Below are 27,682 nucleotides of genomic sequence, written 5' to 3'. Positions count from 1 at the left end.
GTATAAAGTTAGTGTGATTTAAGTTGTTACTTCTTTCACTTAGTACTTGTAAATTGCCCACTTAGCTACAGCTTCCCATGTATGTATTCAGACATTTGTTACAAATTATGAACTGCTGTTGGAATTGAAAATTAAAGTTTACTAAATGGCTCAATTATTAGATAAATTAAAATTGTATTCCTCAGTGTACTTTCTCATGTTTTTCTGCCTCATTTGTAGAAGTGTGTATGAAGTCTGTCACAAAAGTAATGACTGATTTTATAAAAAAAATATTGTAAAATTTTCTGAAATTGAAGGTTCTGTTCTGTCCTTTAAAATAGCTTCCTTGGGAAGCTACACATCACCATAGCACTTTTTCCATCCCTAGAAGCAGTGCTGGAAACCTTCTATGAAGACCTTCAGTGCATTGGTTATGGTGCTTTGGATGTTGTTGACAACCTAAATTGATATCCTTTCAGGCAATTCTTAATACATTAGGCCCTTGATTTAACAGACAAATTTCTGTCCTAAAGGAAAAATTTAGAACCTATTTATATCTGATAGCATCGCACATCAGACAGCACATCTGTCTGATGTTCGAAGCTATCAGACAGATGGGCTGAAAATTCATTCTAATGAAATAAAGGCTGTTTTACTGCTAGATAATGCACCTGCTCACCCAAATGCTGAGAGATTAGTTATCAGGGATGGGAGAATTAAGTGATTTTCTGCCTCCTAACACTACTTCACTGATACAGCCGATGGGTCAGGGTGTAATCGTTGCATGTAAGAGGTTGTATAAGAAGAAGTTTTTGGAAGAGGTGATGGTTGTTTTGGAAGAAACAGAAGATGCAGAAGAAGAAGATACAAGAGACACCGGGAACATGGCAGATTTTATGCATACAACATCAGACCTGCTATTTTCAACTTTGCAGCTGCGTGGAAAGATATGAAGATTGCTATTTGCCAATGCTCGGAAGAACCTGAAATGGACTTTGAGGGAGTTGAAACATCTAATTTTCAGGACACCCTTCTGAGGACCGGCAACAAAAATGAAACTGAGAATGATGTGGAACAGTGACTCAAATGATGAAGGTGATCCGGGCTATCCTCTCACAATCTCTCCCTCAGAAAAAAATTCTGAGGGAGAGAGAGAGATTGTGGAAAATCTTCTTCATGGAGAACAAGAGGGCGATGATGATGACAAGAATCAGTTGCACCTCATCCTGAATTGTTTGTTATAAGACAACATATAGGTGACATCATACATTATATTGAATCATCATCAGACTCTGATGCACTTCATTATTATGAACATTTTAGAGAATTTCGATCTACAGTAATAAGGAAGCAGCACCAAAGTGTAAGGCAACTGAAGCTTGATAATTTCTTCAAGACCACTTCATCAACCGGAACTGTTTCACCAGAACCCTCTACGAGTAAGGAATTAACACCTCTCCCTCCATATGACAGTTGTTTAGGACTCTGAAAATTGTGATTCTTTCAATTAAGTTAATATTAATATTGAATATTATATATCTTTTTTTATTGTTTATTGTGTTTTTTTTTTTTATTCAATGGAGTTTAAGAATTTTAAAGTATTTTCCCCCCCTCTAAAATGGATTTAAATGAAAAAACTAATGTTCACATTGAAAACAACTTGGTGAGAGCTTTAAGAAAAAAAAAGTAATAATAATAAAAAAAGTGGTGGAAACGCTCCATTGGTTCCATTGTATAGTTTTTGACGTGTTTAATTGAAATAAAGTTTGGTTCCCATCATAAATATACAGTGAAACTTCTAACGGACACCTCTCGTTAACGGACATCTCTCTACAACGGACATTTTCAAATTCCCCAACTCACCTCCATTGGTTTTAACGTGTTTGCAGCTTCTGTCTAGCGGACATTCTCTGTAACGGACGCGGACAGGCAATCTGCACTGTTTCGTTTAGATTAGCACTTAATTTGATCTCCCCATAACGGACAGCGGGCGAGCTCACGGCCCTTTTTCTAGGAACGTTTCTTCCACGTATTGCCTCAATCGTGTGTTTATTTTCTATTTCCAATTCTCTGAATTTTATCAAGGTTTACGTCGTGGTTCTAAACCCTTTTTCAAGAATTTTAAGGCACGTGTAAATCTTCTGATGAATTCGGTGTGTGCAGGGGGCGAATATGGTCGGCCTTTCGTCTTTTGCACATTGTCTTCTCGTAAACATTTAACTTTAAAAGATAAAGTCGAACTCATTAATGCGTATGATCGGCAAAAAAATAGTGTTCGCAATCTCGCTGCAAAATTCAAAATCGGGAAGACGTTGGTAAGCGACATCCTAAAGAAAAAAAATGAACTGCTCAAACCATTTTGGCAACACGGAAATGATCACGTTCAAAAATCATTCCCGAAAATTGTTGGACTTCAGATTTGTCGCGCACGTGCTAAAAAAATTCCCATTAATGGGCCTATTATTAGGAAAAAGGCTTTGGAGGTTGCGAAATCTATGGGAGTAAATGAGTTCAAAGCTTCTGTGGGATGGCTAGACAAGTTCAAAACTCGGCATAAAATTTCTTGGAAAACCGTAAGTGGTGAAGGTGGATCTGTTGATACTGGGGTTGTAACAGAGTGGACCGTCAAATTGGAAGATATATGTCGTGATTTTGAAGCTAAGGATATTTACAACTGTGACGAAACAGGGTTGTTTTTTTAAAGCTCTTCCTGAAAAAACAATGAGTCTTAAAAACGAAAAGTGCCAGGGCGGAAAAATTTCTAAGGAACGCTTGACTGTACTATTTTGTACAAATATGCTGGGAGACTTTGAACAACCTCTTATTATAGGAAAACCACAAAATCCTCATTGTTTCAAGGGCATAAAGTTGAATCTTTTGGATGTTGACTGGAAGTCTAATAAAAAAGCGTGGATGACACGAGATATCATGAGCGAATGGATAAGTCACTTTAACCAAAACATGATTCGTCAAAACAGAAAAATTATTCTTTTCATGGATAATGCTGCATCTCACCCGCACATTGAATTGTCCAACATTCAAATCATTTTTCTGCCACCAAACACATCTGCTGAGTGTCAGCCCTTGGATCAAGGGATAATAAAAAATTTTAAACTTCACTACAGAAAACGTGTTTTAAGACATCTCACTGCAAATATGAACGATGTAACGTGCGAGTGACCTTGCAAAGAAAACCAGCATCCTAGATGCAATTCAATGGATTTCCTCTTCAGTAAACGCAATTAGAAAACAAACTGTCGTGAACTGTTTTGTAAAGTCTGGCTTCTCAAACGCAAAAATTGAAGTTGTGAACAGCAATGTGGAGCACCAAGAAGAACAAGAACTTCAACATCTATTGATAATGTACGATACTTCCGCTGCAAGTGACCCTGGCTACAAAGATATAGACTCAAACCTCACACAGAAGATGGTGCTCTAGATATCAACGACATTATCATCGATATTTTTCAAGAAGTTTCTCATGAAGATGAAGAAATGGAAGGAGGTCATTCTGTCGAAGAACATATTAATGACGAACCACCGATGAAAATAGAAGAAGCGCTCATACAAATCAATCGTTTAAAAATGTTTTTCGCCGCTGAAGAAGATACTGAAGGACTTTCGATGGTTTCTTCACTCCAAACAAATGTTGAAAACAAAATTATCAGCCGGAAGAAGGTGCAGAAGAAAATAAGTGATTACTGTATGTATTTTTCTTAAGATAAAGTCATAATATGCATAGCACAATTGTATGTATATTATTTACAAAAATATTGTGTAAAATCTGTATATAATTTAATTTAATTTTACATTAAACGTTTAACGATTTTTCTTTATCTCTTGTGTATGTAATTGTATATTATTTACAAAAATATTGTTCAAAATCTGTATATATTTTAATTTAATTTTACATTAAACGTTTAACGATTTTTCTTTCTTTCTTTTTTTTTTTCTCCTTCAGACTTCTTGTTAGCGGACACTTCTCTCTAACGGACACATTTTCGTTCCCCATGGCTGTCCGTTAAAGGGAAGTTTCACTGTATTTTTATATTTTTAACAGATGCTTTAGTGGCGTGTATAAATTACTCAATGTACATTTTAATAATATTTTATTCATACTTATATATTTTAATAACATTTTAATGCATTCTGTATATTCTAAGCTTGTTATTAATATATGTTTTTAAAATTCATTCGATTAAATGGACTTTCGGCAATAGCGGACACCCCTTCCCCCAATTAGGCTGTTAAATCGAGGGCCTACTCTATTTCAAAAAAGAAAAAGGCTGTACGGCAACAGATATGGGGAATACAGTGGCTGAAGAAGCACTGGAATATTTTTGTTGGTCAAAAACTCTGTAAAAGACTTTGATCAGTGGCAGGGTGCATTGTCATGATGCAGAATCGTTTTTGGTACTTTTGTGTCAAAAGCACAGAAGCGTATTCTGTAGCCTTTCAAGGAATTCTCAGTAGAAAGTTTGGTTTACAGTTTTACCTTGAGGCATGAACTCTTTTTGCCTGAAGAATCACTCCATGCTGATTAAAAACCAGATGAACATCAGTTTGATTCTGGATTTGCTCATTCATTCTTTCATCAGGCATGGCAAATTTGTGGTGTGCCATTCTATACTCTTTCATTTTGTTTCTGAATCGTACTAAAAACCATGTTTTGTCACCTGTTATCACTTTGCTGAAGGAACTCTGGCTCATTTTCAATACAGTCGAGAAGTTGTAGCAGATGTTCTTCCGATTTTGCTTCTGTTTCTCAGTGCGATTTTATTGCAAAAATTTTGTACATCATCAGATGTACGCAGTTAAAATGGCATGAACAGCTTGAAGATTCATGGTCAGGTCACCTGCCATCAAGTTGATGGTCAACTTGTAAGTCAGGCACAACTAGAGCCCTCACCCTTTCCACCTTTTTGTCTAATGTTCTGAGACAAGGTCTCCCTGCACATGGTTAGGCTTCAATGGCTTTACATTTATACTAAAATGCTTTGTGCTATTGGAACACTTGGGGTTGGGACAAAATTCGATCATCATAAGCTCTTTTTAACTTTTTATCTTTTTGTTGCATTTTGTTGAGTTTGACACAAAATTTGATGGCGTAACATTGCTCAACATTATTCCGCTCCATTTTATGGCAGTTGACAGACACGTGATTGATTACCTCATGATGAAGATGACTACTCTCATTTACCTACATTCTTAAATGTATGTGTGTCTGCTGTTCTGTCACAATGCATTTTATAAAATTGTTGTCATTAATTTTGTGACATACCTTTTATTTTATTACTGAGGTATATGTTTATTTTTGCATTTAGTGAAATTTTGGTTACGTTGTATGAAGCAACAAAGCAGTATCTTTTTCTTTAAAAATTTAATTTTTTCTTAATAATTTTAACACATGTAGTGCCAATGTTGAAGTTTGTATTCTTATTTGGAAGCAGCAGAGAATATATTGTTTAAAGCCAATAGTAATTAGTGTGCAAATACATTTTTTTTAATTTATGTAGCAATAATCCTCCTCATTGATCTTGGAGTTTATGCGCCTCCACATTGGTTTGGAGATAATTTCATAGTGATCCCAGAAACGTTTCATATGAAAGTTTAATAATTGAATTGGATAGGTTTTTAGGATAGAGCAAATAAACTTTTAATTGTAAAATGTAGAATGTGTAACTGTGTATATCCTTTAATTCAATATACTTTTTAATATCACTGTTATTTTGCTTTTGGTGAATTTTGTTAAATATCACAATGTTGTGAAAAATAAGTATTTTGCAAGTGACAGTGATGAAATTGATGCCAGAGAAATAAAACATTTTATTGTGATAGAGTTCTTCACATAGGGCCTGGAATAAAAGTAGTTGAAGGAAAAAGTAATGCCATCCACTAGTGCTTATAATGTGTGCCAGCTTATGGTTACTTAACGTAAATTTTTACCCCCCTATCATGGAACAAGTAAATTCACTGAAAGGACAGAATTCATGGGACACTTAGTTCCCGGGCACTGCGACTCTGTCATCCCACTCACTACTGGACAAACCCACCGCTTGGCAGGTATATAGGCACACTGCATCATTGCATTTACATAGATGGTAAATCGATTTCAGTATGGATAAATGTCATGAGTTAACCAACTTTGAAAGAGGGATAATAGTGGATACCCAACGTATGGGATACTTTATTGCAGAGATGGTATGGAAATTTTACTATCCCCGTTCGACAGTATCAAGAGTGTATTGGGAATACGCCATTTCCGGAATAACATCTCATCGTGGACAGCGCTGTGGGCGGAGAAAGGTGGTGGATGAACGTTGCTGTTGACATTTGTTTCGCGTTGTTTCAGCCAACCAGAGAGCGACAATGGCACAAATCACTTCAACGAGGGAGGTGCCAGAAATGTCTCCACCAAGACCATCATCTCCCATAACCTACTGAGGCTAATGATCATTAGCCTCAGTAGGTTATGGGAGATGCCAGCCCACCAGTGTCCCATTGCTAAACACCATGGCACAGGACTCTACGCCTCAACTTGCGAAAGAACATTGGCACTGGACATTGGATGATTGGGGACTGGTCTCCTGTTCCAACAAGTCCTGTTTCCAGTTATTTTGAGCGGACGGGAGGGTGCGTATCTGGTGGAAACTGCATGAAGCTGTGCACCCAACATGTTAACAAGAACTGTTTAAGCAGGTGAATGGTCAGAAATGGTCTGGGGCATGTTCACTTGGCAAATGTTGGAACCTCTGACACATTTAGATGCATCCCTTCATGGTCATCATGCACCTACAGAGCAATGGATTCGTCCAGCAGGAAATGCACCTACCAACAGAGCCGTAGTGACTAGAACATGGTTAGAAGAGCATTCTGCAGATTTTGCCAGCATGGAATGGCCTCCCTGGACACGAACCCTGTGGAGCATCTTTGGACTGCTGTGGAAAGGTCTGTTCAAGCTTTGGATCCTACACCAAAGAATACGACGGAATTATGGACAGCGGAGCAGCAAGCACGAATGGAAATACTTGTCAAACGCTTTCATGAACTAGTGGGGTCAACGCCTCACCATGTGACTGCCCTTATCCAGGCAAAAGGTGGGCCTACCTGTTACTAGGTAGGTATCCCATGATTTCTGTCCACTCTGTGTACGTGGGTTGTGTTAGGGTAACTAAGAGTAAGAACAGGTGCATGTATACTTGCATGCACACCAATGCTAGGAGTATAGTAAATAAATTTGATGAATTTGAGGTGTTGGTCAAAACATCAAAGGCAGTTAATGTTGGGATATCAGAGACATGGTTTCACATGGAGATAAGAAATGCAGAATTGGAATTTGGTGAGTACAGTGTATACGGGAAAGATAGAAGGGGTTATGCTGTTAAGGAACACAATCTCAGGAAGTGCATCCAGTTGACATGGGGCCTCAACAAGGCCCCTACCTAATCGATCAGATGAGAGTGAGAGCAATTCTGCAAAAAGAGCCAAAACTGAGGAAAAAACACCATCTATAACACCGCTTTTCCTCATTCTTCATTCTACCGGAGAGCAGTCAATTGGGAAAATGTCACCCTTCTTTATCCAGAAAGGATTAGAAGGGTTGGCAGGATCACCAAAATCCGTAAAACGGCTGCGTTCTGGCGATCTTTTAATCGAAGCTTCAAGTACAAAGCAAGCAGAAAGAATCCTGAATGCGACATCCATAGGGGGAATACCGATCAATGTAACACCCCACAAAACTTTGAACTCTTCACGAGGTGTCATTTCAGAGTGGGATCTTCTTCATGTCTCTGAACTAAAAGACCAAGGAGTGACGGCTGTCAAGAGAATATCAATGCGGAAGAATGGGAACCTTGTCCCTACCCGAGTTCTCATCATAACATTTAACACCCCACGGCCTCCAAGTTCCATCAAGGCAGGCTACTTAAACTGCCCAGTTTGGCTTTACATCCCAAACCCATTGAGGTGTTTTAAATGCCAAAAATACGGCCACTCACAAACGGCTTGTCGTGGTAACCCTGCCTTTGCTCGATGTGGTTCGAAAGATCACGAGAGCAAGGAATGTTCAGCTTCCAAACCGATCTGTATAAATTGCCAAGGAGAACACCCTGCCTACTCCAGAGTATGCCAGCGGTGGAAGGATGAAAAAGAGATCCAAAAACTAAAAACAGAGCTGAATATCTCCTACCCAGAGGCTAGAAAACGCATGTAACCAATAAATAGCCGGAAGCCTTCATATGCCCAGAAGGTTTCTGCGAAGTGCACTATCGGTACGCAAACTGAGATGACTGTACCACCAAGAGAGTCATTCACTCTGATTGCACGCTATTTATTGAGTTCACAAAAGCCCACCAAAAAAACGCAGTCAGCTGCCACTCCTATATCCGTACCCCCTAGTGCTCCACCACTACCAAAACCAAGTGGTAAAGAGCCAACAGTAATAAGAGAAACAATGGATGTCGAGCACAAGGAGGTAATGGATGAATCAGTCTTGGAACTCTTTGCAGAGGAAGAAATGGACACGGGACAGCGTCCATTCTTCCCAAAAAAAGATAAATCCAAGACTGACAAAAGTAAGCCCTCAGCACCTCGGAAGCCACCTGATGGACCCACCAAGCCTAAATAATGGCTAAATTCCTACAGTGGAATTGTCGTGGATTCCGGCGAAATACTGATGACATCAAGGCCCTCCTGCAAAAGCACGAGCCAGTTTGCTTTTGTTTGCAGGAGACTTATCTAAAGGCAGAAGATGATCCCACCATGCATAACATCACAATTTTTCGTAAGGATAGAATTGCAGATGGTCCTGCTCACGGAGGAGTGGCTATCCTTGTGAACAACCAGACACCAGTTCAGCTATTGCTGATTACAACTAGCATAGAGGCTGTTGCAATTCGCCTTACAGTGGGATTTTTATTAACCGTCTGCTCTATTTATTTGCCACCTGGGACTGACATCTCCCAGGAAGACCTTGAGGATCTTGTAACGCAGTTGCCTCCCCCTTTCTTACTTCTCGGGGATTTTAATGGACATAACATCCTGTGGGGTAGTGCTAACATCAATGGAAGGGGACGAGTCATAGAGCATATGCTAAATGACAATGACCTTTCCCTTCTAAATACTGGAACAAACACCTTCTTCCACATGCCTACCCGTACTTTTTCTGCCATTAATCTCTCTATCTGCTCCCCTACTCTACTCCCTTCTTTCACTTGGGAAGTGGATGAGAACCCTTACCGAAGTGATCACTTCCCTGTGATAACCTTGTTACACAGTGGGAGACCATGTCTTCCTTTCAGGTTACCATGGTGGAAGATTGATCAGGCTGACTGGCATGCCTTCCAACATCAGGCAAATTTTGACCTAAGTACAGTCAGTCAGGAGCCTATCAATGATGCAGTAACGTACATCACAGAAATCATTGTCCAAGCAGCTGCGAATGCAGTTCCAAAAACATCTGTCCGGTTTCCACAATTTCCCAAACCTTGGTGGAATTCCCAATGCACAGCAGCAAAAAAGGCCCAAAACAAAGCGTGGGGGATATTCCGCAGATATCCTACCATGACTAATCTTATAGCCTTTAAACGTGCACGAGCCAAAGCATGCTACATCCGTCGTCAGAGTCAGAAGGAATCGTGGATCCGTTTTACATCATCTAACCAGTCTACCAACTCTAAGGTAGTCTGGTATAAAATCCAGAAAATGAAGGGAAAATATACATCCCACCCTTCTTCAATCCTAGATTATAATGGATGCACTATTGCAAATCCAACTGCAATAGCGAATTCTCTTGAGGAAACATTCTCTAATATATCTGCAACATCTTCGTATTCCCCAGAGTTCCTGGTCCTGAAACACAAAATTGAAAAACAGGCTCTTAATTTAAAGTCTAAGAGCCTTTATCCCTACAACGGGGCATTCACTATGGAGGAACTGAAAAGACCCCTCACTCTTTCCAAAGCAAGCACTGTTGGACCAGTTGGATCTATGGATTATCTGCTCCTTCTATATAACAGAATCTTTATTGAAGGGCAGTTTCCGGATTCCTGGCACAAGGCAATCGTTCTTGCCTTTGCTAAGCCAGGAAAGAATCCAAAAGTCACTTTTAACTACTAACTATCTACTAACTATCGTCCTATTGCTCTGACAAGCTGTCTGTGCAAAATCCTGGAGAGAATGGTAAATTTTCGTTTAATCTGGTATTTAGAATCAAATGACCTTCTCTCCAACATCCAGTGCGGCTTCCGAAAGAACCGGTCCACTTTGGACCATCTTATTAGACTGGAAACATCCATCCGGGATGCTTTCCTAAAACGTGAACATTTAGTGTCTGTATTCTTTGACATGGAAAAAGCGTATGACACAACTTGGAGATTTGGCATCTTAAAAGATTTGCATAGCCTTGGTCTTAGAGGGCAACTCCCCATTTTTATTAAAAACTTTTTAGCCAATCGATCTTTCCAAGTTCGTGTGGGATCCTCACTCTCTCGTTTCTTCACCCAAGAGGAGGGAGTACCACAAGAATCAGTTTTAAGTGTCATGCTTTTTGCCATCAAAGTAAATTCCATCACAGAACAACTTCCTCCAACTGTAAACAGTGCCCTCTATGTTGATGACTTTAGCATATTTTGTCAGTCATGCAAGATGAGGGTTATTGAAAGACAACTGCAAAAAGCCATCGATCGCCTTAATTCCTGGGCACTTGCTAATGGCTTCAGGTTCTCGCCGGAGAAGACCGTTTGCGTACATTTTTGTCGTAAGCGTAATCTTCATCCTGAACCTGAATTAAGGCTCGGACAAAATGCTATTCCAGTAGTGGCACGCACAAAATTCTTGGGACTCGTATTTGATAAAAAGCTGACCTTTCTGGATCACATCCGTCAACTCCGCACAAAGTGCACAAGAGGGCTGAATATTCTGCGCTCTTTCCTCAACATCTTGGGGTGCAGATCGATGCACCCTGTTACGCATCTACCGTGCACTTGTATGATCCAGACTAGATTACGGGTCCCTGGTATACAATTCGGCCAGAGACAGTGTACTTCGATGGCTGGATCCTGTCCATCATCAGGCACTCCGTATCGCTACTGGAGCATTTCGAACATCTCCTGTCCAGAGCTTATACGTTGAAGCAAACGAACTACCGTTATCACTTCGACGTAAGAAGTTGTCTCTAAAGTACGCCTTAAAACTGAAATTCCTGCCAGACCATCCTACGTGGCCATTTGTTTTTGAGCCACGATGGGAAAATTTGTACAACACCCGTAAGACTGTCATTCGTCCTTTTGGTATTCGTCTCCAAGAGCTACTCAAAGAACTTAATATCAAGGTAGACAAGGTTGCCCAAACACCAAAGCAACCCCTTCCACCCTGGCATGCTCATCTCCCGGCATGTGACTTCTCCCTTAGAAATTTGGCAAAGACGAAGGACACTCCATCGTCTGTCTACCTGCAGCTTTATTCAGCACACCGAATTGAACATTCTGACTTCGCGCCAGTTTACACAGATGGCTCGAAGTCGGAATCATATGTGGGATCTGCTGCTGCCTTTACAGACACCACTACATCAGAGCAGATTCCATCTGAATGCAGTATATTTACTGCAGAGCTGTACGCTTTAGAGTTAGCCTTGGATCACATTAGTGAATGCCAATACCAACGGTTCATTTTATATTCCGACTCTCTCAGCGTGTTACAGGCTTTAATAACTGTAAGATATAATCCACATCCAGTTCTGTCTTGCACTTCCTCCATGAACGGGAATATGATATCCGCTTCTGCTGGATTCCCAGCCACATTGGGATTAGTGGAAATGATTTGGCTGACACCGCAGCCAAATCAGCAATTCCCAATAAAAATCGCTGCCTGTCAGTCCCCTATACAGACTACAGGCAAATAATAAATCAAAAGATATACTCCCAATGGCAGGATTCGTTGAATAGACAGACTACAAATAAATTATATCGTATAAAGCCTGTAATTGAACCGTGGCAGTCTAGTCTGTGCAGGAATCGTAGGGAGGAAGTTGTTTTTGCCCGGACCCGCATAGGACATAGTCATTTGGCACATTCGTTTTTGCTGAGGGCTGATGACCCTCCTATGTGTGAGTCCTGTGGTACAATTTTAACTGTCAGATACATTTTAATTGATTGTCCAGATTTTAGTAATATCTGTTTTACCGCTTTTAATCATCTGACTGAGCCGTATACACTCAGTCAGATTTTATCCGACAATGACAATGTGTCTGCTGTTTTTAGCTTTTTAAAATCCATAAACGTTTTTACTCGTATATAAAATTTATATTTTCCTTTTATACCTTTTATACATTGGTTATACATTTTGACATAGTGACCTAATTAATTAGGTCACTGAAAGTTAAAAATTTTTTTTTATATGTCCTGTTCTTGACGCATTATAGCCTTAGTAGCTAATGCGCCAATAAAATCAAAACAAACACACAAACAAGCATCCAGTTGACATGGATGGACAGTGCAGTGGTGAGGCAGTTTTGTGTGACATCAGCACTGGGAAAACCAAGTTGACAGTAGGAGTGTGTTATAGGACTAATGACTCTGATGAGTTCAACAAACAGTTGTACTGAGAAATAGTGGGCGAGTAAATCAGATTGTCTTGTAATGGGGGAGTTTAACTTCCTAGATATAGAGTGTAACTTGTGGGTTTGTTACTCGCACACTAGCAAGACTTTTGTGGTTTTGTGGAGAGACCCGGGTATTGTTCGTTCCTCTGGCCTTTAAGCAGTAAATTTGTAGAAAGCACAGATTTAGACTAAAAGGATTAAGAATTAATCCCTTTAGCTTTTAATAGTTAAAGGCGTTAGTTCCCCAAATTAAGAGCCAAAACATTTTACAATTTAATGGTGCCTGAAAAACTCTGCAGGAGGTAACTGGCCAACCACAGCGCGGGATAGGAAAGAAGGAAGGTTTTGGGAGAGGCCTTTGCCCAGCGGAGGATCAGCTATGGCAAAAAAAAGTAAAACCTATACAACTTATGCACTACTATACCGAGAAGTCCTGCTGGTCAGCTGTCCATAGCTATTGGCAAAGATTAAGGCATATTTCCAACGCGAGCATTGGCTCTGGTCAACCTATTTCCTACCGTAAGCATCCTATTAGAGAATTAGGAGAAAGTGATTTTCCTTTATCTTGGAAATTCATCTGTTGTTTCAAAGAAATGAATCATCCATGCTTTCACTAAATTTTACCTGTCTCTGTTTACATGGTAGCTACAAGTGGTCCCTAATTTCATCTTTATTACTGTGCAGTAACCTTATAGTGTCTAAGAGGAAATCCTTGAGTGTAGTGTGAAAAAGTGGAAGTGTTTAATAGTGTAGATTGGAGCATTAAAAAAAAGTAGTAGTATATCAACTATTATGAAAAACTGTTTGAGAAAATGGGACCCAGTTGGAAGCGTGCGAAACTAAGACTTTGGGAAGATGTAGATGAAGCAGTTTTTAAGTGGATGAAGTTGATTTGAGACCAAAACATTCTGATATCAGGGTTATTAATAAAAGAAAAGTCTCTGGAGTACAGATCTTTTCTGAGGCACAAAACATTTCAAGCCAGTTCTGGTTAGCTGGACAAATTTAAAGAGCTTCATGGCTTACTCGAAAAAGTTATATTTGATGAAAGTGGAGTTGCAATCGAAGAAGACTATACCCATTCGAAAGAAACAGTTTTGAACAAAATTATAGAGGATTAAGAGTCCAAAGACACATTCAACGTTAATGAAACAGGTCTATTTTTTAAATGTTTGCCAAACAAGAGACTGACTTTTAAAGGTGATAAATGTGTAGGTGGTAAAAATAGTAAGGAGAGAATTACACTCTTGGTTGCAAATATGGCTGATAATGAAAAACTGAAACTTTTGGTAATAGGCAAAAGTAAACAACCCCTATGGTTCAAAGGAGTAAAGTCGTTAGAGTTGGACTACAACAAAAAAATCCTGAATGACAAATGAAATTTTTGGGCAGTGGATTTGAAATTTTGATAGAAAGATGACCAAAGAAATCAGAAAAATCACATTGATTGTCGACAATGCCCTGCCCACCTTCACTCAGTAATTTTGAAACTTACAAATTTGAAGCTTATTTTCTTCGTTCTGAATAATTCATCTTAAGTGCAGCCAGTACTGGATTTACATATAAGTTAAACAAGCTACAGTTTAGGGCCTCACGTTCCAAAGGGGCCTCACTCCATCTTAAAAAAATCCTTTTTTAATATTGTCATATGTGAACAGTAAGGGAGAAGGGCTTTGTGCATGTTATAGCTTAGGGCCACAAGTTTAAATCTGGCCATGACTGCAGCCAATGGACCAAGGCATTATCAAAAATTTGAAACTACACTACCAAAGACTCGTACTGAAAAAAATTATACTGAGAATAGAAACCAATCAATCTATAGATTCTGTTATAGAATTGTGGATGTGCATCTTTTCTCCACATTTTCACCTTTTAGTTGGTGAAAGTGTGGAGTGAAGATGTGATGGAAACAATGATTAAGAATTGTTTTGCAAAAGCAGGTTTTGCTAAAATGCTAATTAACAGAGATGAGAGAGATGAACTTCTAGAAGACATTGAGCAATCTTGTGAAGAGTTACAAGCAAGGTTTGATCAGTGGCGAAATTGTTCTTGATGAATTTTTAGGAGTTGATTTTTTTTTTTTTTTTTTTTTTTTTGATTTGGTAGTTGTTGGTGCATCGGCTTCTGTGGCCATATTGCACCTCCCAAGGTTTTTGCAGTACTTTGATCCAAGCCCGAGGCGGGAATCGAACCCGCGACCTTTGGGTTGCCGGGCAGGTACTTTTACCCACTCGGCTAGCCCGGTCGGCTTTTTAGGAGTTGATAATGATGTCATAGTAGCTGATTATCTGAGTGGCTCCAACATTTTGGAGCATATTTAAAGAACTAGTGACAATATCGATGATGAGTTGGATGAAAATGAGGGCAATATTAAACATTGCAAACAAGAAACGTTGGCAACATTTGAAACTTTGCATTGAAGCCTTCAGTGGGAATAAAATGTAACAGAAAATATATCTCACTAGTTAAAAGTTTTAAACAAATTTGAACATTTTTATGAACAGTGTACAGTAGAATCCAGTGTACAACAAAAAATAACCAAATATTTTGATATAATTCTTAAAAGCGTAGTCATTTCTTAATGTGTATGTATGTATTAATAAATTGTTTTAAAATGTTAGAAAATTTATTCATTCCCACTTCTTTCTCTTCTTTTACTATATTTCTGAATTTACAGTATTTTCCATTGCTGAAAAGGTCATATTTCTTTTTATCGAAATTTCTGTATAACGAATTTTTTCAAGAGAACAATCAATTTCATTATATAGGGGTCTGACTGTATTTTTAATCATGCAAGTGGGGGACAGTTATTTTCTGTTCTTTAACTAGTAGAAAACTATTTGAGGAATAATTTAATTAAAGATAAAATGAGTAATTTGTCATTGTTATTTATTGAATCTGGACTAGCAAGCAGCATTAATTTTGGTGATTTAATAGATATTTATTTCAGGGGCTCACATCTGGTGAACATGGGCTTGGCACACCCAGGCTCCTGAGCTGGATATCATCATTCTTCTCTTTCTTGGTGATTCCCTTCTACTTTTGACTCTCTCTCTCTCTCTCTCTCTCTGGAATTTTTTTTTTTGACTGGTGCAGCATAAGCCTTAAGCATCCTTGCACCATATAGCTAATAATAATAATAATAATATTTTTGCCAAGGCAAAAAAAATATTTATGTATGTAAATTGTATGAACTCATAATATAGCTTTTGCATTTCTATTTTATAATGTACCTGCTATATTTTACTGCTAACAAACAAGATGTTGATATTTTATATTTTTGTAACACAATTTTTGATATTGTTTTGTTTTTGTAATGAAATTAGTAATTAAACTAATTTGTCGTATTTATTTGTGAATTTACTGTATTGTTGTTGGGTTCCCGTAGTTCAGTGCTGACACTCACGTGTTCTGTGCAGACAGCCTGGGTTTGATTCCGGTGGGGGCCCAAATTTACGAAATCATTGTGTTGTGAAATGAGGAACTACTTATGAAAAGGCAGCAGAGGCTGGTCACAAAAGCCAGGGTGCCTCCATAGCCAGGTGGGAAGGAACAGCAGTGTGTAACACACGCTTCTTGATTAGACCGTGGTTCGAGCCCGTCGCCATCAAATATGGAGGATGCGGAAAGGTCAGGGAATGACCACCGCATATTCTCGGAGCAATATGGCCTTAGTTGCTAATGCTCCTAAAAACCAAATAACAAACAACAAACAAACATGTCAACATTTGTGTTTAAACAGATCAGTAAAAATAATTGGTTTTTTTTCCTGATTATATTTATATATGCAAGTCTCTTTTTTTTGGACTGGTATCCTAAAAGAGGGCCCTGCAAGAGCCTAGTGCTTCGGGCCCCGAGAAGTGCAAACACAGCCCTGAAGACATGTCAAGCGTAATATCTAAGTTTGCAATTGTATGATGGTTGGTAGGGTTGTAAATCACAGTAATCAGTGTATGCTACTGCAAGAAGATCTAGATAAATTATGCAGATGGTCTGAGAAGTGGCAGTTGATCTTTTAGTATTGACAAATGCAATGTACTTCATATGGCTGGCAGTATGAAGTAATCCCAGAGTAATATACCAACTGTATGGTACTACATTCAGCAAAGTGGAGAATGAAAAAGATTTGCGGCTAATTGTGCAGTCAGATGTGAATATCTCTGTGCATTGCAGACAGGCTACCAGAAAAGCCCATGGGTTTTTTTTTTGTCAGTGATTTATAGGAATTTTATAAGTAGGGATAAGCAGTTGATTATTTCATTATATATATATATATATATATATATATATATATAGCAGTGGGTTAGGCTACATGTTGAGTACTTCATACAGGTTGGGAATCGTCATTTGTGAAAGGATGTGGATCTGTTGGAGCAGTGCAGAGGAGCAACAAGATTAGTGAGGGGAACAAAAGGGTGCTTTTATCAAGACAGGCTTCAGTTCTGCATATTGTGGCATCTGGAGACTAGTGAAGGAAATCTGATTGAGGTTTTAAGGCATGATTGAGTAAACTCGTTTCCAGTGGAATCCTTCCTCTTGGTTACATTACGCATGAAGATTGATGGTTGCAAGATTGATTCGTGGAAATTTGTCTTTAGCTAGCAGATGGTTGATTGATGGAACATGATTCCATCTGGTGTTATAGAAGGTGAGGTTTGTGAATAAATTCAAGGATGAGCTAGATCAGTAGCACGCAAACTTATTTCGCTTGCAACCCCCTTATTAAATATAAAATTGACACGACCCCTCAATGTAAACCCCGAAGTAGGATGACCAGATTTTAGAGAACAAAAATGGCATTTTACAAATTATGCTGTAGAAAATTATTTGAGTACTGAGAATGGAATAAAAAAACCTTTTCCTTTTTAAATTACACATCAAACAACAAATCAAATTCTTATTCTTCAATTAAGATTACAAAACAGTAAAAAATGAACAATTAAAAATCAAAACAATTAATGAGAAGAATGAGCCTGGATAACCAATACTATTTGGTGCAATGTTTGAAATTACTAATCTCATGTCATCTTCTGGGTCAAGTCAGGAATCCTTTTTTGTTTTTATAGCTGCTAATTTTGAGAAACCAACCTCATGTAAATATGTAGACCTGAAAGGTAGCAATGCTTGTATCGCATTTTCGATAATTCTGGATACTCATCTCGAAGAGAAAGCCAAAATTTTTCACAAATAGTCTTGAATAGAGCACATAATGCTTCAGATGGCAAGTTGATAAGATCTTCTTTTTGCTCAATGGTAATTTCGGGATATGAAGAAATATCAAAAGCAAAGGAATCACAAATTCAGTACAACTTTTTTTCTGGAGATACATCAAATCATTTGGAAAAATTCTTAATTAGCACTGTTAGGTGAGGGCAATGATATCTCTAGATTGTAAAATGTCAATATTATAACAAAATCATGGGAATGTTTCATTATTATTACATTCAAATTCAATTTTCCATAGATTAAGCTTCCCTTTGAAAGTTTGTTTTATCACTGAGTATTAATATATTCCCTGTCCTTGAAGACTTAAATTTAAATCAGTAAGTTTCTCAAATATATCAGAAAGGAAATAAGTTTTCCAAGCCATTTTTGATTTGTATACAGTTTAGCAAGGTTCTGATTTTTATCTGATAAAAACAACGCTTCATGTTTGAGGTCAAAAATACGTTGCAACACTTTACCACTGGACAACCTCTTTCATATATAAAAGAAGCATTTCATCTCATTTCATTACAAAGCATTGTGAAAAGTCTGCTATTTAAGCCTCTACTTTTTAATAAAGTTGATCACACTTATTGCACCTTTCAAACTTTCGTGAAAATCAGTTTGCATTTCCTTTTTTACTAATGCAATGATTCAAAACTATATTTGGAGCAGTTTCCTTTCCTTTACTTTACCTTTTAAACCTTTATTTTTTCCTGTTAATGCAGACACACCATCTGTACAAATCTCAAAGCAGTTGTTCCACGTTAGATTATTTGTTTGAAAGAAAATATAACATCAGAAATCTTCTTGCCCGTCGTTCTTCTTCCAAAGCTTTGCAAAATAAAAAATTCTCCAAAATATCTCCATCATAGTAGTATCTCACATCTACAATAAGTTGAGCAAAGTTTTAAATATCTGTGAATTCATTTAACTCTATTGCAAAAATTGGACTTTATCTAAATTGATTAAATAAACTGAATTTTAAGTTGTCTGCAATAACTGTAATACACTGTGTCTCTGGACAGAGGAATGGTATTTAAATCATTGCTGTACTTTTCTCCATTCATAATTGAAATCATTTTTATAGCAGCAGGAAGAACAAGAGATTCAACAATAGTTTGCGATTTCAAATTTTTTCCTATTAAATATGAAACTTCCAATGACATGCTTAAAGCTTTACAAGGAATTGTCGTATATTTCTTCATGAAAGATTTCAGACCTTGTATGGTGTCGGCATGTCTTTTGAAAAGGATTCGGTATTTTTTATTATCTCTGGATGTTTCATATGGAAGTCTTTTTCCATTTAATAGGTTTCATGCTTTCGTTAGTCAGCTTTTTGTAACATATTACGCACAAAGAACATGGCTCATCATCAACAACAGTGTAAGTAAAGCCGTTCTTCATAAATTCTTAATGATATTTTCTATTCTTTTTCATTCCTTTTCATTTGGAACATGATAGATGTCTACAAGAAATTGGTCGTTGCACTACACTTAAAATAACTTTAGTGTCCAAATTTTCACATGATACATTTCTTACCCTTTCATCATCTGATGTATCTGTAGCAACATTATTGGCATCACTCTTCTGCCGTTTTGTTCTGATTACCCAATTGTCTATGATAAAATATAAAAATTTTTTTCTTCTTAAAAACAATTATAATATAAAAAGTAGCAGAAAAATGAAAAACACATCCAAGTTGACGTGAAAGCACCAAATTACGAAGCAGAATAAAGAGTGCATGCAACAGGCTTGCTATTTAGTGCCACAGCATATTCGCACCTCTGGCCTTTAGGCAATTTCAGAAATTTTTGCTGTAAGAAGAATGAATTAAGAGCCAAAGGAATTACGGTTCAGCAATTGAGTAGTACTGAGAAGTATTACGTACTGAGAAATCACACTAGTCAGCTGCTTTCTGTGTGTCCATAGCTAGTGAGTAAATTAAGGCATATTACCCACAAGGACAATAAGTAAGAAAGCTTCCTGCAACACACATGAAACCACCCTAAAAAACAGAGTCAGTAGGGTTCATTCATATCTCTGACTTCATTTGAGTAGACGGTCTCTACACCTACAGTATTGAAAAAGTAATTTTAACAACAGGTTTTTTTAGCTTTTATGTACACAACTAATTTTATTTAAAAATTGCTCTTTAATTTATTTGGCAACCCCTCTGGGGGTAGCGCCCCATAGTTTGCGCACCACTGAGCTTGGCAACCTATTAGAGGGGATGGACAAGCATTAGCATTAGTAGAGGCATATGATGCAAAAAAGCAAGTTTATGCAGCATCAGCCAAAAAAAAAAAAAAAACTTCCACAACAAGGGATGGAAGTCTGTTCCACCAACCAACTACCCGCTGGCTAAAGGCAAATTTCTGCACATCTATCCTACATCTGTCTTTCCTCAATTTGAATTTATGCCCTCTCAGGTGATTATTCGGAGCAAGAGGAAGAATCCCATCAGCATTGAGCATGCTCAAACCATTCAAGGCTTTATACACCTCTATCAGATCACCTCGCCGGTGCCTAGTCTCCAGACACTGTAATCCAGACAACAATTTGCAAAACTTAAGCCTTTCTTCGTAAGAGGACCCCTTTGTTCCATTTACTAATCTTGTGGCCCTTCTCTGTACTCGTTCCAGAAGCTCTACATCCTTCTTGAAATGAGACCTCCAGACCTGTATACAGTACTCAAGGTGTGGTCTGACCATTATTCCCTTTATACAAGGTGATTATTCCCTTTATACAAGGGAATAATCACCTCCTTATCCCTGCTAGAAAAATTCCTGTATATCATTGACAAGACACCATGAGCTACTCTAGCAACCCGTCTGCACTGCTCAGAGAACTTCATATCTGCCTGCACAATTACCCCCAGGTCCTTTTCATTCTCTACCACTGTCATTGTAGTACCACAGAGTTGATACATTGCTCTGGGGTTGCTGTTTCCCATATGTAGTACTTTACATTTGTCAATGTTAAACTTCATTTGACACCTCTCAGCCCATCTGCTCAACTTTTCCAGATCCTGTTGCAGCAGCATAGCATCAGTAGTGTCCTTAACAACCCTGCCAACCTTTGTACCTTTGTATCGTCTGCAAACTTGGACATTAAGCTTGATATACCATCATCAATATTATTTATAAATACAGAAAACAATAATGGATCCAACACTGAACCCTGAGGGACTCCACTAATAACATTAGTCCACGATGAGCAGTATCCATTGATTACTACTCTCTGTCTTCTCCCCCTCAACCACCCCTTTATCCATAGCAGCAATTTGCCTCCAATGCCACACACCTCCCAATTTGTGCAGCAGTCTTCCATGTGCAACAGTATCAAAAGCCTTTCTAAGATCCAAGTATATAATATCAAAGTTATTCCCTGCATCCATTTCTTTTGTGACTGCATCATAGTATCCAATCAAATTGGTCAGGCAAGACTTCCCCTTAACAAACCCATTGCACTGTCCGAGCTATAACTGAAGTCTTGTCTAGATGATCCTGCAATGCTTCTTTTACCAGTGCCTCCATTAATTTCCCTGGAACAGACGTTAAACTAACAGGCCTGTAATTACCTGTGTCTCCCTTTGATCCTCTTTTGTGGATTGTGGTCACATTTGCACATCTCCAGTCCATGGGTACCTCCCCTCAGTACAGGGAAGCTCTCATAATTATGGCTAAGGGTTTGCTTACTTCCTTTGCTGCCTCCTTTAATATAACTGGCTAAATCCCATCCACCCCAGGTGCCTTTCTTGTATTTATCTTCAACAATTTCTCCTCCACTCTACTCTCAGTTATTACAAGATTCTCTAGCTTACCGCCAGAGTTGAATACGCCTCTGGCATTCCCCTGATCCATTGATTACTGTGATATGGGAAGTGTTGGTGTCCCCCCTCCTCTTTTTTGCTTATGGTGTGCTTTCTTGCCTGATTTGCTATTAAGCACTGTCTTCATTGCAGTATGATCAGAGGGGAGATTCTGTCTCCTGAGTTTACATATCTTGGCATTCACTTCATTTATCGGAGAGTACTTAGGAGTGATCATAGATAGAGCAATGTCCACAGTGTGCACGTAATTTTTATAGAAATTAGATACATGTGCAGATTGCATTCACTTATAAACATTGAGCATCAGTTAAACACATCTTTAATCTTTTATGCTTTCCAATTTATGTACACTCCTGATTTATTATGAGTCTAGCAAGCAACCTGTGTTATCCGGTTATTACCCGTTTTGTTCTTATCCCCCCAATGGGCATGCAGATTTTTTTCTGACAGATGCAAACTTTATCCCTTGGGATAAAGTTTGCTGTTTTGTAACCTGAAAATTGGCACAAAAAAATTTAAAATTGTTCACATTTTGATGTATCCACAGTTTTCAATCTTTAATGAACACATTTATCGGAAACATACATTTTTCATTTTTTTTTAAATAAATGCCACCCCTGCTCCTGTTAGAATTAATTTCTTTTGATTGTTAGAAAATAGCCACATTATTTTTATTTTCTATGAGCGAAATATGAAAGAAACTGAAATCGAATAATTTGTGTGTTATAGTGATTGGGTGCCACTGAGAAATTTAAACATTATTGAAGCATTTGAGTGCTTCCATTGGGAGATTTATGGATTATGTGTTATGGTAGTGCACTTCAGTAATTGGATGGGAAAGATGCTGCTAATTTTAAATTCTTGTTTTTCAACACTTGCTAAATTAGTATACAAGGATAAGCTTAAGAGAATGCTTGGTTTTTTAATTTTTTTATGGCCACGCTTCAGTAAAAAAAAAACAGATTCAGGTGGATCAGAAATACAGTAATTTAGGTATTCGTAAATTCCACAGATTTTGTTTAAATTAAATAATAATGGCTCTTGCATAATTTATCCCAAGGTGCTCCTGTCAGAAATTTAAGTTTATTGATGGCCAATAATAAACCATCAGTAAATTTTAATTTTTAAAAATTAGTTTTCAGAATTAATTTTTAACCATCAATACATTTATTAAATGTATTGATGGCTAAAACATTAATCATATCTTTAACCTCCTTAAGTCTGAAACTCATGTCTTTTATATATTTCTACAACATAGGTTAGTGTTGAAATTTTTCCCTTATAATGTCCTTGTCGGAATCATTTTGGGTTTATTTTCTTTGGGTACTGAACCATGAGATCCTGAGCTTTCACTTTGGTCACTTCAGTATTTTTTTTTTCAGTGTCTTGCTTGTTACAGCATCAAGTTACTACTTTACCTTTAATGGCCCTTATACTTATGACCTTAGTCCCACTGAGAATGGATCTTATAGTTTTAAAAGTTCATTCTTTATATCATCACCTATTTTTAAATTTATCTGATTTAGTTTTGATGATTATCACTTGATTTTTGCCACCTTCTTTAACACTGATTTTAGTTACTTCAGCATATGTAGATGTTTCACTGGTTCTTTTGTGGAGATCTCTCTTCCCTAATTATGCTGAGGTAACTGTAATTTCAATAGATGTCTTCATAGCTATTGAATCAAGTTCATCCCATAGATTCCAATATTTAAAGTGCTGACATTCGGTTGTTGTATTCCTTCTTCATCAAGACTTCTCTCAGTGTAATTATATTATCTCTAACCCTCTTAAACTCAGTCATCTCACAGAAAGACTCATCTGAGCGTTGGCTCTCTAGGTATTTTCACTTTTTGCTTTATTGGGGGGGGGGCGTCTCTGTCATATTAGGTCCCTTAACTACATTCTGAGGTACTTATGACTGATCAGTATTCATTCCATTTTTTATGTATCCTTTAGCTTCCTTCTCCACTCCTTTTTTTTTTTTTATCCGGGTTGGTCCTTTATTTTCCTTAATTGTTTATTTTCTGTTTCTTTTTAGCTGGACCTGATTTTAATTGAGGTTTAAAATCCATCCTCTTCAAACTCCAATACTTGAATCACTTTTAAGTCGTGAAGCAGAAGGTGCACCAGAGCCAGCTGTGGTGTGACCTAGAGCCATTTAAGTGTATGCATGTAATATGTTCCGATTTAAGTCATACATATCTCTCTCTCTCTCTCTGTCTTTGGTCAGTTGTTGCTTTCGGCAACTCCTGACTGGTTATTGGATTTTCAGCTGTCATATCCAGCTCAGGACAGGAACCAGAAAGAGTAAGGGATTGTTTAATTCTCTATGTTATTATATTAAATTACAATACTATTAAATTCTTTAAGGAGAAATAAAATAAAAAAGAATAAAATATGTATATAAAATTGGAAAACTAGCATTTTAATTGATTTTATATTTTTAAACTCCAAATAATGGAACAAAAACAAATAGAACAAATATAAAACTAACGAAACTCAAATAAAATTGGCACAGATGCAAGGGCAACACATTTCTCATAAGAATTTAGAATTAGAACAAATTAAACCATTAAGCATAAACTTAAGCTAACTTTGCCAATGGAGAGGATACTTTTCTGATTCCGTTCAATGAGATGGTGAAGTTCCTTCAATTGTAAAAACTAAGATTACGCAGTTGTCACACCAGGGCCACTGATAAAGTACAGGAACTCCCCGATTTACGTAAGGGTTGCATATCACGGAATGCTACGTAAATAGGATTTTTCGCAAGTCGGAATTTCCTCCATGCTTGTGCAGCATTCGCAACTGTGCTTGCTGAATAGATTGAATCAAAAAAGAAATGTTCGACGAACATGCGAATAGAATTATTTATTGTATTTATTCAATTTTTTATCTCATGCGCAGGAAAGATTACAAAAGCGTGCAATTTAAAAAATTTCAAAATTTTAAAATTACAAAAAAAGAGAGGAGACAGGCATAACATCAGTAAGTTTTACCTCTCGAGCATAGATGCCAGAATCAATGTCTTCAGCTGATATGTACGTCACTGCTGAGGTTGATGGCTCTGGAGATTTAGAAGGGGTTGGCCACTTAAGATTTCCTTAAGAAAGAATATATTAATGAATGACTGGGCTGTGGCTTTTTTCTTTTCATCGTAGATTTCTTTGTAGCAAGCAAGCATATCATTGAACCCCATGTTAACTTTTAAGAATCGTTCACTGTAGGATCCATCTTCTCAAACCTCGGCATTGCCGTGCAATTTCACGAAATGCCATTGCCATCTCTCTCTGGTGAAAAAGCGTCTTGGCTCCTTATTCGGTTCTTCTTGAGCTTCGTCAGCATTTTATTCTTTCACTATGCTGCCTGCAAGTAAATAAGTTCTTCGATAGATAATTCCTTCTCTTCTTCCTCTATTAACTCCTCCACGTCTTTGGCATCAATCTCCAACTGAAGTAGCTCTGCAACCTTTACAATCCTATCTGTAACCTCTTCATATGATTCGTCTTTTTCAAATCCTTCGAAGCCTTTTACGTGCTGTGGGCATATTTTCTTCCAAGCGGCATTTAAACAACTTTTAGTAATTTCTGCCCAGGCCTTATTAATGTTTAAGATGGCGTGGTAAATATTGTAAGATTTCCAAAAGTATCTTAATGGAAAATTTTTTTCATTGTCTACTGCAGACAATGCCTAACCAAATGTTGTGCATAAATAGTATGCTTTTAAAATCGAAATAATTTCCTGATCCATAGATTGGATGAGTGAAGTTGTGCTTGGTGGTAAAAATATGACTCGCACTCGAATTGAAATCTAGATGCATAGGATGTCCAGGAGCATTATCTAATAGAAGCAAAATCTTGAAAGGAACGTCATCGTCTCTGCAATATTTTTCAACCTCGGGAATGAAGTAGAATTGAAACCAATCCTCAAAGAGAGATATTGTTATCCATGCTTTCTGGTTTGATCGGAAATGCATGGGTAGGGTGGCTTTATTGATGCCCTTAAATGCACGATGGATTTCCAGAATGGTACACAGCAGTGGTTTTAATCTGTAATCTCCCATTGCATTAGCCCCAAGCAAGAGCATGGTCCTATCTTTTGATGCCTTGAAACCTGGCATTGTATTTTCTTCTTTGGCAATGTATGTTCAATCCGGCATTTTTTTTTTCAATACAGAGCAGTCTCGTCAACATTAAAAATTTGTTGCATTGAATAGCTGCCTTCATCAATAATTTTTTCCAACACATCAAAAAATTTCTCTCCAGCTGCAGAATCGGCACTGGCGACTTCACCAAATACTATAATGTTTTGGAAACCAGCGCGATGCTTGAATCTATTAAGCCACCCATTGCTTGCCACAAACTTGGGTTGGGGTTCGCCATACTTATCCTTAATATCTTTATAAGTACTTGTTGTTTTTACTTGAATGGTTATTAGACCATTCAAGCAAAAACAACAAGTATTTATAAAGATATCTCTATAAATCTGATTTTCCATCCATATTAATAATAGCTGTTCCATCTTCGATATAGCACCTATATGCTGTTTTGTGATCACTGTTGATCTTAAGTGTGTTGGTCCTTTGACATATTCTTTTATACGCACACTGTCCTTTAAGCAGCGAGATCTAATTCCCTTGCAGCAGATGACAAACTTTGTCCTGCTTCGTACTTCTTAATCATTTTCATCTTCATTTTTAAATCAATTTTGTTTCGTTTCCTGGCACTGCCAGCACTTGCACTTTTCGTTGGTAGCTTTTCCTTCATCATTGTAATACGTAAATAGGAATTAAGAGAAGTTTCTGAAAACTTGTTTCTTATACGATTGAAGATTTCAGTGAAGGGGAACACATTTCACCATAATAGTGTAAAAACGCACACAATTGCAGTTATCGGTACTATCCCAAATGCAATAAGATCGAGTTTACTACCCATTTATAATTAAGATGCACTAACAGAAAAGCCCAATAAACCGGAAAGTGCAAATTGTTTTTATTGTTTTTTGGTCGTAACATGGTTCAAAACTGATTATTATAACGGGAACATATGATAACAATGAAAGGGTAGTGCAATTTTCATTATAAATATGACCGTTTAGAGAGATAAATAGCTTATAATATAGCGAAATTTTCAACTTCCAAGGACGCGGAACGAATTACAAAACACACACACACACACACACACACACACACACACACACACACACACACACACACACACACACACACACACACACACACACACACACACACCCAATGCGTTATTGGGTTTACATTATACGATTTTTTCACGATACCAACATTTATTCCTACGGGAGGCAAAATACGTTTCCATGATTTTTTTTCACTTTGCACTGGCTGGCAAAAACTTACGTAAAGTCGAGTATTATGTAAGTCGGGGAATTCCTGTATAGTACAACATCATAAATCCAGCATCCTTGAGGACATAGCAGGTTTTGGAATTTTGAAAATTTAGTTTTTTGAAGAATGTGCATATAGCCTAAGTATTTAGGGGTAATTTGTTGTTATTATTATTATTATTATTATTATTATTAGATAATACAGTAGCTCTGATCCTGATAATCTTCCTAGAATGACACTGGTCCAGTGGGTAGTTTGTGTCTAAAAATAAACTTGCGGGTTTGATTGCTGCCGCTGATACAAATGTTGCAATTTCTCACTTTTTTTAAACAAGATAAATAAATATCATAGTATGGTGTCATCAATTGAATCATCTTAAAATTGAATATTTACTACTGTACTATACTGCTAACTAGTACTGAATGTGTCTTGCAAAGTGAATGATTTTGTACATTGCAAACACATTGTAATAATGAGATAGTATAGAAAATAGGCAGAAAATGAAATTGGTGTTTGATAATTATTAATGGAACATAATGCATAAATTTGGCACCTGTGATTTTTTTAAGACTTGCCTGACCATTTTCCTTCCTGCCTTTCTATAGTTGGCCCAGTGGAGAAATATTTAAATAGTTCCAGATTTTTTAGGTTTATATGTTACTTAGTGAAGGTAAAATGAAATCTGGGCAGATATTTTCCAAAG

General features: G+C 37.4%; 1 protein-coding gene across 3 annotated transcripts in view; it reads left to right on the top strand.

Moving 5' to 3' along the window:
• The window catches only part of LOC150081794 (RNA-binding protein 25), a 769,112-nt gene that overhangs the window by 202,827 nt on the left and 538,603 nt on the right, over positions 1-27,682 (top strand). The gene's annotated exons all lie outside the window — the stretch shown is intronic.

The sequence above is a fragment of the Mastigoproctus giganteus genome, chromosome 8 (genome assembly GCF_048544385.1).
Source record: "Mastigoproctus giganteus isolate SK-2022 chromosome 8, ASM4854438v1, whole genome shotgun sequence".
Classification (NCBI taxonomy): Eukaryota; Metazoa; Arthropoda; class Arachnida; order Uropygi; family Thelyphonidae; genus Mastigoproctus; species Mastigoproctus giganteus.
Note: the sequence above shows the minus strand (reverse complement) of the source record. Positions and strands in the feature narration are given on the sequence as shown.